Genomic DNA, 14,245 nt, shown 5'->3' with positions numbered 1-14,245 from the left:
CATTCCAGCTCTGCAAACAAACCGTGGGTTTGCGGGAGGAGGATAGGTATCACTATGCTGAACTGCGCCACTGGCTCTCTTCTCGAGATATGAAACAATCCATCACCAGATAATTAACTCTGTTAGAAAGGTACTTGCTAACCAATTCCGGTGATAGACAAATGATTAGTAAAACGTACAAATTATTCCCCATGCTATGTCCAGTGGCCCTATATGAAACAATGGCAGACACGCTGCCCCTCCCGATCTCCGAAGAACAGTGGTGGGAAGTGTGGCAGCGAATCCCCAAATTGATGAGAGGGATGCAGATCAGGGAAATGTGGACCAGGATACTAGTGCAGCGGCACCTAACACCGGAGAAGCTACATAAAATATACCCCTCAGTATCACAGATGTGTTGGTGGGGTTGCACAGAAGTAGGCACATGGCTCTATGTCTGGTAGTCCTGCTCCATCCTAAAACTGTTCTGGGAAGTGGTCAACAAAGAAATGAAAGCCATCTTTGGTCCCCAAATATGGACAGAAAATGGAGAAGCTGTGCTGGGCCTGAGTGCCATGCTGGACACACTCCCGACTAAACCACAGAGGAAAGCATATATGGTCCTAAGCATGGCAGCCCTCTCCCTAATTGCGCAAATGTGGAAATAAACCACTATCCCCAGCAAACAGGAATGGATAGCAAAAATGTGGCATTACACTTCACTGGAATGGGTAACATTCACTATCCATGGGGATTACACTACATTCAAGAACGAGTGGGACGCCATCCTGAACTTCCCGCACAAAGACTACTGTGAACAATGGTGTCCTCAGTGACTAAGACTATTGGATATATTATAGACTACGATCCGTTATGCCATGTGCATTCGCCTCAGAAGATATGCTGTGCAGTGATCCGGGGGGGTTTACGGGGGGTTTGTCAGGCAGGGAAGGGGATTGTTAATGTTCAAATCTTTAAAATGCCAATAAAAATAAAAAAAAATTAAAAAATGAGAAATTGAAGAAGCAAAATGGGATGAAGAGAGGCCAGGGTGGAGGCAGCACCGCCTGTCCTGCCCGCCTTGGTGAGACAGCCCAGCTCCCCATCTAGCTTCCCCACTTGGGAGTTGGCTGAGACCATCAGGGTTTCAAAACAAAACAAAAATAATCCAGGTGATCAACCCGGGAAGCCTGCCCGCCACCTGCAGCAGCACGGCAGCAGGGCTTCCCAAGGCAGAGGCAGAGCGCTCTGCCGACATCTCACCCAGCCCGATCCCGCTCATCCTTCCCCTTTTGGGGGTCGGATGGAGAGGCGGACCAGAGACAGCACAGGCATGGGGGGGGGGTCGGGTGGGATTGCTAGAGTCTTCAAACCCCAGCACGGGGCTGAGCTCCAGGGATCTGGGCAAGAGGGAAGGTCGCCCGCTGCGCCGGCAGACCTGGCCATCACGGATGTGGGCGATGGGAACCTAGACGCCTACGTGCACCATGGCTCGGGGCTCGCCGTGCCCCTGTCCGCCTGGGGAGGCGTCCCTCGAGAACGCCAGTGCTTCCCTCAGCTCCCAGCTGCTCCCACTCTGGACTTCCCTGCGACTGGGGTGCGCTTACCAACATCGTCTGCTGGCGGGTCAGGGTGGAGGGGCGTGCCCATGCCTGGCAGCTCAGGGGCCGCTCAGTGAGGAGAGGATGGGGGTCACTCGGGGCTCCCTCTCTCCGGTGGCAGAACGTCCCAAGCAGGTTAACCCAAACCGTACGACTTCCTCTAGATAGTCAAGTTTGATCTACTCATCGATCCGAGGACATCACTAAACCATCCAATCTGTAGTAGCGACGGGCGGTGTGTACAAAGGACCGGGACAATCAACGCAAGCTTATGACCCACACTCAATGGGAATTCCTCGTTCATGGCAAATAATTAGTTAGCATGGAGGAGTCTTGTTCGTTATCGGATTTAACCAGACTAATCGCTCCACGAACTAAGAACGGCCATGCACCACCACCAACAGAATCGAGAAAGAGCTATCAATCTGTCAATTTTTCCGTGTCTGGGCTAGGTGGGGTTTCAAGACGCAGGCTCCACTCCTGGTGGTGCCCTTCCATCAATTCCTTTAAGTTTCATCTTTGCAACCATACTCTGCCCCGCCACCCCCAGAACCCAAAGCCTTTGGTTTGCCAGAAGCTGCTCGGCGGGTCATTGGAATAACACAGCCAGATCGCTAATCAGCATAGTTTATGTTTGAAACTACGACACTAGATTAATGAAAACATTATTGGCTGATGCTTTCACTTTGGTTCGTCTAGCGCTGGTCCAAGAATCTCACCTCTAGCAACACAATACGAATGCCCCTGGGTGTCCCTCTTAATCAGGACCCCAGTTCCGAAAAACAACAAAATAGAACCAGTGTCCTATTCCATTATTCCTAGCTTAAGTATTCAGTGGACCGGCCTGCTTTGAACACTGTACTGTTTTCAAAGTAAACGCTTCAGACCCCCAGGACACTCAGTCAAGAGCATCAAGGGGGCGCCAAGAGGCAGGGGATGGGACAGGCAGTGGTAGCTCACCTCGCGGCGGACCGCCAGCTCGATCCCAAGATCCAACTATGATCTTTCAACTGCAGCAACTTTAATATATGCTATTGGAGATGGAATTACCTCGACTGCTCGCACCAGACTTGTCCTCCAATGGGTACTCGTTAAAGGATTTAAAGTGTACTCATTCCAATTGCAGTGCCTCGAAAGAGTCCTGTATTGTTATTTTTGGTCACTACCTCCCAGAGTCGGATTGGGTAATTTGGGCGCCTGCTGCATTCCTTGATGTGGTAGCCGTTTCTCAGGCTCCCTCTCCCGAATCAAACCCCGATTCCCCATTAACCGTGGTCACCATGGTAGGCACAGAAAGTACCATTGAAAGTTGATAGGGCAGACATCTGAATGCATCGTCGCAGTCTCATGGATACGCGATCGGCCTGAGGTTATCTAGAGTCACCAAAGCAGCCGGGCGAGCCCGGATTGGTCTTGGTCTGATAAATGCACGCATCCCGGGAGGTCCACGCTCATCAGCATGTATTAGCTCTAGAATTACCACAGTTATCCAAGTAACAGATGGAGCGATCAAAGGAACCATAACTGATTTAATGAGCCATTTGCAGTTTCACTGTACCAGTCGTTTGTACTGACACGTGCATGGCTTAATCTTTGAGACACTCATATGCTACTGGCAGGATCAACCAGGTAGCTGCAACTGCTGGAGGGTGGCAATGGGGGTAGTGCACAACTGCCTCAGAGCCAACCTTCGCACCCTCTGGAGCTGTCTGCAGGACCTGAGCGCCAAAGAGCATCCCTAGATGTGTGGGGGTCGGGTAGACAGGTTGGTCACGTGGGCGACGGCGGCCGGGCCTGCTCCGCCATGCACAGGGTGGGTGGGAGGGAGAGGCCAGGCCCAGGCGCAACTTGAACCGGTAGATGGGTTCGCCAGCATGCTGCCACTTGTATGGCGACAGAGGGGGTCAGCAGCCAACGTGTGTTCCGAAATGCTGGAGAAACGTGCTTGACGGAGGAGGGGCCGCATCATGGCTTGCGAGGGGATCCCGTCTGATCTGACGCCGGGCGTTGCCAGGGTGCTCGGCTTCATTCTAGAGCCGGCCACACCACGGGGCCATCCCTGAGGGAAGCACGCCCTTGACACGGTCTCAAGGCGGGTGGAAGATAATTGCTTGAAACTGCCGAGGCTGGCCAAGCAGTCCAACCCTAGATGGTCCAAGTGCACCAAATCGATCCCATGGAGTCCCCGGAAGAGCACCCCCAGAAGGCCAGTCTCTGCTGGGGCATTGCGTAGGGCACGCTCCCCGGCCGGCCCGGGGAGGTGCTGTGGTTTCACCATTGAGCCCGGGTTGGGCATCGAGAACCAACAGAAGGGCAGACAGGTCCCTCTCACCCAGTCTATAGTAATCCGGAGGAAGGTGACTAAGCTTTGTCATCTGTGTACCCAGAGTGACAGAGTGGGACCTCTCGGCAAAAGCGTTGGGCTCCTTATAGACCCAAATGGAGAAAAACTTCAAACTGACGCCCATCTAGACTTCCAGAGCAGCTCAGCCGTCTGGTCCTTGCAGACATTCCTCTGGCCAATGACCAGATGGCCGGGCTCGGAGAGCGGCCATCTGGTAGGTCAATGCTTTCCAATGGGCCTGGACGGGAAGGGCCTTTGCCCCCCCACCTGACATAAGGTCAGGGGACCGGCAGGTGCCCAAAGGCATGGGCCAGCACCAATCGTCATCCTCGAGCTCTGGCCAGGCCACCTTAGAGTCACCCCCATCCATGTAAGAGGTTTTTCATCCACCTTGGAGCCTATCCCTCAGTTGAGGGACAGTCGACCCACATGTGAGACAGGTACCCAAGGCTGGGTGCTTGGGGGAACAAGCACCCCCACAGCCAGCCTGGAGCATTAGCAAGGCCCCTTTAGAGCTTCTCCTTCCGGGACTCCCTGCGACTGACGCAAGGCTTGGGGACTCTCGACCCACACGCACAAGGCTGGCACGCAAGGCCAGTGTGGCCAGCAGCCCCGGCCACCCTGGAGCTCTGGACCAGGCCACCTTAGAGCTTCTCCTGCCACATTAGAGCTTTACCCTACTGAGAGGGACAGGGCTCCCCACTAACAACCCAGACGTGAGACAAGTGCCCAAGGCTAGGGACCCCCCCCCGCCTGCCACCCTGGAGCTTTAGCAGGGCCCCTTTAGAGCTTTTCCCTGTGGGGAGCGATGGGAACCCCACCAGGGCTCCCTGCGACTACCACTGGGTTCAGGGGCTTTCACCCTGGAGCTCTGGCCAGGCCCCCCTCAGAGCTTCTCCCACCACATTAGAGCCTTTCCCTCCAGGACTAACCCACTAACCCACAAACACTGTGGAACTCAGGGCCGCATTTACGCCCACGCGGAGGAACTGGACCCGCTCAGGGTGCCCCTTGACACACGCACCTCGTCTTGGACCTGACCACACGTGGTTGATACTTGCCCGAGGACCGGGAGCAACCCACGAACGCCATTGAACTGAAGCCGGTAATTGCGCCACGGCTGCCCTGGAGGCCGCAGGGTTGCACTTCTATGCCAACCGGAGTCAAATGCAGGAGTCAGCCACGGTAACCACAACCCGGGCCATCTGGGCCTACTCCCCGGGCCAGATGGCCTTGCGGAAGTACCTGCCCCCACCGTCCTTGGGCATAGGCTTAAGGTACCACCCCCCGTGCTCTGGTGTGGGTGCTTAATCTGCTGCCCCTCTTCCCCGCCCTGGGCCTAAGACACCACCTCCCGGCCGGGGAGACACTTCCACGCTGACTATTAAGCTTACAGACCCCAACCGGAGACAAATGCAGGAGTCAGCCGCAACTCGGGCCATCTGGTCCGCCAGCCACAACTTGGGCCATCTGGGCCTACTACCCGGCCAGTTGGCCCAGAGGCCGGCCGGGCCTGCCCCGACCCCACCGTCCATGGGCACAGGCTTTAGGTACCACCCCCGTGCCCTGGGGTGGTTTGCACCATCTTGAAGGCCTGGGCCTGAGGCCATCTGGTCCGCCAGGTGACCAGGAAAGGTGAGAAGAGTGCTCCCCGCCCAGCCCGCCACCTAGGGTGGGAGGTATTTTCCTGTGCGCCCTGTGGGCCCCAGGAGGAAGGATGGAGAACCTTGACAGCGGTGCCACCTTGTGACAAAAGCTTGGCTCAGAGGATGACTTCCAATAGATCACAGCGAGGTAGCTGCTCTGCTACTTACGAAACCTTGAACCAGAATCAGGTTGTCTACGAATGACTTAGCACCAGATTCCCCACGAACATGCGCTGCACTATGGGTGAGAGAGGTGGACCCCTTCTGTCCACACTCAAGTCCCGAGGCGAGCAGCTCAATACACCGGCCCCGAGGCCGGCTACCCTAAGCCAACCGGTGCTCGTCAGCGCTGCAGATCACGGTCTGAGGGGGGATTTCTGATTTAGAGGCGTTCAGTCATAATCCCACAGATGGTTGCTTCGCACCATTGGCTCCTCAGCCAGGCATACACACCAAATGTCTGACCTGCTGTTCCTCTCGTACTGAGCAGGATTACTATTGCAACAACACATCATCAGTAGGGTAAAACTAACCTGTCTCACGACTATCTAAATCCATCTCACATTCCCTATTAGTGGGTGAACAATCCGACGCTTGGTGAATTCTGTTTCACAATGATAGGAAGAGTCCACATCGAAGGATCACAAAGCGAAGTCGCTATGAAGGCTTGGCCACCACAAGCCAGTTATCCCTGTGGTAACTTTTCTGACAGCTCCTGCTTGAAACCCAAAAAGTCAGCAGGATCGTGAAGCCCAGCTTTCACGGTCTGTATTCATACTGAAAAATCAAAATCAAGCTAGCTTTTGCCCCTCTGCTCCGCGGGAGGTTTCTGTCCTCCCTGAGTTCGGCTTAGGACAACTGCGTTATCCTTTGACAGGTGTACCACAACTCAAACTCCCCACCTGCCATTGTCTCCGGAGCGGGTCGTGCCCGGCAGGTGCCAGGCGCTTGGAGCCAGAAGCGAGAGCCCCACAGGGCTCGCTAAGTGGGAAAACAATAAGAGTAGTGGTATTTTGGCAGCGGGCCGAGGGCCTCCCACTTATCCTACTTCTCATGTCTCTTCACAGTGCCAGACTAGAGTCAAACTCAACCGGGTCTTCTTTCCCCGACGATTCTGCCAAGCTTGTTCCCTAAGCTGTGGTTTCGCTAGATAGTAGGCAGGGACAGTGGGAATCTCATTCATGCATTCCTGCACATCACTAATTAGATGACGAGGCATTTGGCTAGCTTACAGGCCATAGTTACCCCAGCCGTTTACCCAGTCTTCATTGAATTTCTTCACTTTGACATTCAGAGCCCTTGGCAGAAATCACATTGTGTTAACACCCTCCATGGGCCTTCACAAGGCTTTCTTTTACTTAAACAGTCATATTCCCCTGGTCCACACCAGTTCCAAGTCAGCTGCTAGGTGTCGGCCGAGGCAGAATGCCGGCCCTGAACCCCAGGAGGGGGAACGAGAGAGGTGAACACTGCAGCTGGGGTGATCCACAGGAAGGGCCCGGCTCGCATCCAGAGGCAGAGCTGCCCTCCTGGGGGCAGGGGGAAGGCGCCTCATCCAACCACGGTGCGCCCCAGCCCTGCTTCGTGCCCCAGCCTGACCGACCCAGCCCTTAAAGCCAGCCCTTAGAGCCAATCCTTATCCCGAAGTTACGGATCTAACTTGCCGGCTTCCCGTACCTACATTGTTCTGATATGCCAGAGGTTGTCTGCCTTGGAGACCTGCTGCGGATATGGGTACCGCTTGGTGCGAGATTTACAACATATCACACAGATTTTCAAGGACCATCGAGAGCTCAACGGATGCCACCAGAACCGCAACACTTTCCAAGGCTCGGGCCCCTTTCTTGGGGCAAACCCATTCCAGGGTGCCCTGCCCTTCACAAAGAAAAGAACTCTCCCTGCGGCTCCCGCCGGCTTCTCTGGGATCATTTGCGTTACCGCACTGGACGCCGCAAGGGCGCCCGTCACCGCCACTCTGGGTTCGGGGATCTGAACCCGACTCCCTTTCGATCGGCTGAGGGCAGCGTAGGCCATATCCCATTCCTTCCGAACGGCGCTCGCCCATCTCTCAGGACCGACTGACCCATGTTCAACTTCTGTTCACATGGAACCCTTCTCCACTTCATCATTCAAAGTTCTTGTTTGAATATTTGCTACTGCCACCAAGATCTGCACCTGCGGCGGCACCACCCGGGCCTTCGCCACGGCCTTCTGTGCGCACCGCAGCAGCCCTCCTACTCGCCTGACTTAGCCCCCGCAGCTATCAACGCCGGCCAGGTATGGGACCCATGCTCCAGTGGGGTATCCATGTACTGGACCTAAAGGGTGGTCTAGTACCCAAACCTTCCCTTGGTTATCATGTTTTCACATTGGGATTTGGGCAATTTTACTTGTAATGGTTTCTTAAAAAACAAATGTTTTATAATACTTTTGTTGTTTGTCATAAAAGGCTGTCCTCAAGGCGAAGCAGTATTGACTTTATTAGGTTTCCCTTGAGGGCAGGTGTTTCTTAAAAGACCCACACTGATACCTAGTTGATATCTTCACTGGGAGGTGGGTATCTTTACTACATCTGGGACCTAGGGTCCTCACGTCAGTTTCTTTTTATTCTTCTTTTGTGTTTTTCTTTACTCCTTTTTCTTGATGTTAATAATATTTTATTTCTTTATATCTCTGTGTATTAAATACACAGTAATGATCCTTGATCACTCCTTGTCTTCATTAGGGTTAACCAAACTAGTTGATTCGGCAGGCGAGTTGTTACAAACTCCTTAGCGGATTCCGACTTCCATGGCCACCATCCTGCTGCTATATCAACCAACCCCGTTTCTGGGGTCTGATGAACATCTGCATCATGCGCCTTAACCCGGCGTTTGGTTCATCCCGCAGCGCCATTTGTGCTTACCAAAAGTTGCCCACTGAGCACTTTCATACAATTCCCAGCTCCACGTCAGCGAGCTAGGCTTCAGACCTATTTAAAGTTTGAGAGTAGGTTGAGATAATTTTGGCCCCAAGACCTCTAATCATTCGCTTTGCTAGATAATACTGGGGTTTCCGTGCGCCAGCTATCCTGAGGGAAACTTCGGAGAGAACCAGCTACTATATCGTTCGATGAGTCTTTTGCCCCTATACCCAGGTCCGATGACCGATTTACACATTAGGAGCGCTATGGACCTCCACCAGGCCGAGTTCACCATCTTTTGGGTCCTATCACACAGGCTCATCATCTCTCTGACAGAGTGGGAGAGATGGGTCCGTGGAGGGCCGACCGCGACAGGATGCCACTGCAATCGGCAAGCACCGGCCCTCACCATCATTACATCACAGGGTTTCATTCGCCCCTCTGACTTGGGCACGTGTTATACTTCTTGGTCAGTGTTTCCAGACAGGTCGGATGGTTAACCGACATCAACTCAGACACCTGGCGCCCTTTGTGGGCCTCCCTGCCCGGCAGCACGAGGTGGTCGGGGCGTATTGAGGGCAGTCCACCACAGTCGCATCAGGAGCCCTGTCTCCCGTCGCCACTGTAGTGACCCCCAAGCGGGGCCAGGACGGTTGCGGTGGAGGTCTATCTCCCTCTGCCCCTTGGACACAGCAAAACTGCTGTCAGGGGGCTGTAAAACTCTCTGCTGGAGAAGAGAGCCACATGCCACCTGTGGGCTTCCCAGCTGGTTGTGGTGCACCGCCACAGAGGAAATGCACCCTGCTGAGGCTGGATGTGCCCAGGCCACAGGCCCGCAAGGGCCTCCCTCGTTCCAGGTGACCAACCTGCCTAACGTGTTGAATCCTGTGGGCGGACTGCACAGATCCCACCAGTTTACCTTTCAACCTTTTCACGCTCTCTTGAACTCTCTCTTCAAACTTCTTTTCAACTTTCCCTTACGGTACTTGTTGGCCATCAGTCTCGCGCCCATATTTAGCCTTAGACAGAGTTTACCACACGCTTTAGGCTGCATTCCCAAGCAATCTGACTCCAAGAAGACCTGATCCCGCTTTGCAAGAGGCTGCTACAGGCCTAACACCATCCGCGTAGTGAGACTCGATCAGAAGGACTTGAACACCCTGAACGAGGGAGTCGGTCTTCTGTATGCTACATTTCCCACACCTGCCGCTGAATGGGGATTCTGCGTTGGGCTCTTCCCTTTTCACTGGCCGTTACTGAGGGAATCCTGGTTAGTTTCTTTTCCTCTGCTTAGTAATATGCTTAAATTCAGCAGGTCACCACGTCTGATCTTAGGCCGTGGTCGGGGAGCACAAAACTCAGGGCAGCTGGCTTCTGGCCCGTACACAGGGTTTTCCTAGCCCTGTGCCTCTGGTGCAGGCAAGTGTGCTCTGTCCCAATCTGCGACTGAAGCCCATATGGTCACAAGGTCCGCGCTCCATGGTCATCCTGCGCCGGCAGCCCTGGGACACCAAAGACAGCCACACACAGCACGGACAGGTGCCCCGGGGTAGGGTGAAGGTGCGCCAGGCTTTTTTAAAGCCTGCTGCTGCTGCCACCACATCCGGGGCGCACCGGCCACCCTGCTCCCCCGAAACCAGCATGAGGCGGGGAAACTGGGGAAGCTAGCTGCGTTCTTCATCCATGCACGAGTCGAGTGATCCACCGCCAAGAGTCACAGGCAACTTTCTTTTCGTTCCAGATGTCGGCCTGACCCTGCCGGTGCAGGAGAGGTTGGGGGAGGCAGCGCCGCCTATGTTGGGACAGCCCACCACCCTGTCTAGCTCAGCCAAAACCATTGTGGTTTAAAAAAAAAAAAGAAAGAAAAATCCAGGTGCTCAGCCTGACCACCACCTGCAGCAGCACAGCGCTTCCCAGGGGGATGGAGATAGGCTGCTCCGCCACCTGCCCACCTGACCCGATCCACTCATCCTTCCCCGACCACTTCCGCTTACCTTTTGGGGGAGGCTGGGAGACAGACAGCGAGGCGGGCCAGAGACAGCACAGACAGGGGGTCGGGTGGGACCGCTAGAGTCTTCAAACCCCAGCCCGGCCACATAGGGCCCAGCTCCAGGTACCTGGGCAAGAGGGAAGGTACCACTGTGCCAGCGGGCCTGGCCATCTCCAGCCCACAGATGTGGACGGTTGGAACCTTGGCACCCATCGTCGAGTAAGCCCGCTGCACCATGGCTCAGGGCTCATGCCTGGCATGCCGGGCCTCTGTCTGCCTGGGGAGGCGCCCCTCGGGAGCAGTCAGGTTTCCCTCGGCTCCCGGCTGCCCCCACTCTCCCTGCTGACCGGGGTGTGCCCACCAATGCCCACCCGCTGGCAGGTCAGAGAGAGGAGTGCGCGCCCCCGGCCAGCGCAGAGGCAGGTTCAGTGAGGAGAGTGGGCTGCGCAGGGCTCCTTTCCGGTGCGTGGTTGGGGACATCCCCAGCAGGTTAACCCAACCCTTACCCAACCCTGCCAGGCATCCCCGGACATCTGCTGGGTCGCGGACACCTCTCCGGTGGAAGGAATCCCCCCTCCCTGGCGCCTGGTTAACCACGCGCACCGGACCGTTCTGTGAGAGGTGCCCCGGGATGTGGGTGTGCACGTCTGGGATGCAACCGAGGTCGGACCTATGGCTCTCCCTCCCGCTGCTCCGCTGTTAATGATCCTTCATGCACCTAATGATCCTCACAAGCAGATCCTTCATGCATCCTAATGATCCTCACAAGCAGATACCATTCACACTCAAATGCCCCATTTCTCCTTCAAAAAACACGTTCCAGATTCAAATGCCACCTCCCTCCTGACCCACATGCCACCGTACCTCCATCCAAACCCACACAGAGACACCAACATCCGTCCCTCAAGACCTACACCAAGATGCTCCACTCCTCAGAGCCACACCCATTTGCTTCACCTCTACCTCCAGACTCACACTCAGATGGCCCCATCGCCCTCTCTCTATACCCACACAAGATTACCCCATCCCTTCGACACCCACATGCTCCCACCACTCCAATAAACCAACATCCTTCTCTCCAGACAAACATACCCCATCCATCCATTCACACCCAGATGCCCCCTTCCTTCCCACCAGAGTGCTCCAGCCCTGACCCACATGCTCCACCATTCCCTGACATGCCCCCATCATATGCCCAGTCCCTCCATTCCAGATCAACAATGCCCCCTCCGATCCAGACTCCAAGATGCCCAATCCCTTCCTCAACACCCATACCATGATGCTCCATGCTCCCTCCACACAGAAAGATGCCCCTATCCGTCCTCCGGCCAATGAGCCCCAATCCCTCCCTCCAGACCCACACAAATGTGCCCCATCCCTCCCTCCAGATGCACACTAATGTGTCCTATGCCTCCCTTCATACCCACAGCAATGTCCCCATCCCTCCCTCCAGACACACACGCATGTGCACCATCACTCCCTCTAGACCAATACCATAATGCCCCATCCTCCCTCCACATAGCAAGATGCCCCTTCCCCTTGCATCAGATGCCATATGCCGATCCTGAATCACATGCAGATAGCCCCAGCCAACCCCCTCTAAAACCACCCATCCTAGTATGCCCCCATCCGCCCAGACCCACACCAATGTGCCCGATCCCCTCCTTCCAGACCCACACCAATATGCAGCGCTCCCTCCACAGACCAATGTCCCCGTCCCTCCCATCAAATTCAACCCAATGTGCCCCCACCACTTCCCTCCAGAGCCACACCAAGATACCCCGTCCCACTTCCCAACCCACACCTAGATGACCCATGCCACCCTCCAGACCCACTGTGCCCCATCTCTCCCTCCAGAAACACACCCATGTGCAACATTCCTCCGCCCAGATCCACACCAATGTGCCCCCACCACCTCCCTCCAGAGCCACACCAATGTTGCCCCACCACCTCCCTCCAGAGCCACACCAAGATGCCACGTCTCACTTCCCAAACCACACATAGATGACCCATGCCACCCTCCAGACACACTGTGTCCCATCTCTCCCTCCAGAAACACACCCATTTGCTCCATCCCTCCCCAGACCCACACCAATGTACCCCAACCCGCCCCCAAACCCACTCCACTGTCCCTATCCCTCCCCAAGCCCCACACCACTATGTCCTATCCCTCCTCCAGACCCACACCAATGTGCCCCCTTTGTCCAAATCCACACAAATGTGCCCCATCCCGCCAGACCCACACCAGCATGCCCCTATCCAACCATTCAGACCCCACTAAGATGCCCAATCCCTCCCTCTAGTCTAGACCAATACCATATGCCCCATCTTCCCTCCAAATAGCAAGGTCCAACTTGGGTCCTTCCTTTGATCTATCTTCCTCTCTACCTATGGTGTTCCCCAGGGGTCTAACCTCTCGCCCTGGCTTTTCAACCAATACCTGGCAACTCTTGCCCACTGCATTGCCACTTTCTGCTCAAATATCCAGTGCTACGCTGACAACACTCAACTCATTTTCAGCATGCCCTCTGCCACCTCCTCTCCCTCTCTCATCTCTGATTGCCTAACTGCCATTCAAGATTGGTGTGCCGTCAATGATCTTTGTCTGAATGCCAGCAAGACGGAGATCTTCCTCATCGGCACACCTTCACCATCCTTTCCCCTCACTCTCTGGCCAGCCTCCCTTGGCCCTCCCCCTGACCTCTACCTGCGAGGCTAAGAACCTCGGGCTCATCTTTGACTCCACCCTTTCCTTCTCCGCCCACATCTCTGAGGTCTCTAAATAGTCAAATTCCCTACTGCACCTCCTCAGAGGTACTCTGCCTTTCCTCTCCTTCCCCCAGAAGCTCATGGTATCCCAAGCTCTGGTTCTCTCTAGCTTGGATTATTGTAACAGCCTCTACTCTCCGCCCTCTGCAACTAATCCAGAACAGGACTGCAAGACTTGTTTTTGGCCTCAAGCCCTGGGATCGTATCTCTCCAGCTCTGAAATCTCTCCTTTGGCTCCCAGTGGATGCACGGATTAAATTCAAAACCCTCTGCGTTGTCCACAAGGCTTTCTGGGGCCTAGGTCCAAAATACCTTCAGCTATCCCTCTGCAAATACCTCCCCTCTCAAACTCTTCGCTCCTCTACCTCCAACTCCCTCAGGGTCAGTCGTTTTTCAAAGAAGCGAGCTGGGGTAGATCTCTGTCTTTGCTGGGGCCTCCCTCTGGGACAGCCTCCCTGCCACCCTAAAACTGGAGGAGAAGCATTTCCAGGTCCGGAAGCACCTCAAGACCTTCCTCTTTTATTCTGCCTTTGCGCCCCCTCTCCCCTGCTGATCTGTTCTCTCTTGGCACCGTGCACTTGGCCACCTTCTGCCCTCCGAGCCCAGGTTCCTGCTCACCCTGCCACCCCGCACTGCCTCCGGGCCACTCCTTGCACTGGGATCTGTATCTGTACCCATACAGCCCTCCCTTTTCTTCCTGCACTTATCAGACCTACCCTGTCTGCTGCCTTAAACCTAGCACTTGCAAATTGCTTGCTGCACTACCACTGTTTGTTGCATTTATTATTTATTTATTGTTATTTATCTGTTTCTCCTCTGGTTCGCACTTTCCACTTCTCCCCCTTCCATGCACTTTTCCCTCCCCCTCTCCCATGCACTTGCGTATTCTCAATGTCACTGGGCCTAGTAAGATCACTGTTTGGTTCTCCCCTGTTCCCCTCCCTTGTCGCGCACTGAAACACTTGTGTACGAGCGTGATAGAAATAAAATATCAATATCAATATGAAGGGTGGC

General features: G+C 55.0%; 1 pseudogene; it reads right to left on the bottom strand.

The window, feature by feature from the left end:
* Positions 1–5,673: 5,673 nt before the first annotated feature.
* On the bottom strand, positions 5,674–9,811 carry LOC138570400 (28S ribosomal RNA; annotated as a pseudogene).
* Positions 9,812–14,245: the final 4,434 nt, after the last annotated feature.

This window comes from Ambystoma mexicanum, chromosome 2q (genome assembly GCF_040938575.1).
Source record: "Ambystoma mexicanum isolate Mex_15411 chromosome 2q, UKY_AmexF1_1, whole genome shotgun sequence".
NCBI classification, from domain to species: domain Eukaryota; kingdom Metazoa; phylum Chordata; class Amphibia; order Caudata; family Ambystomatidae; genus Ambystoma; species Ambystoma mexicanum.
Note: the sequence above shows the minus strand (reverse complement) of the source record. Positions and strands in the feature narration are given on the sequence as shown.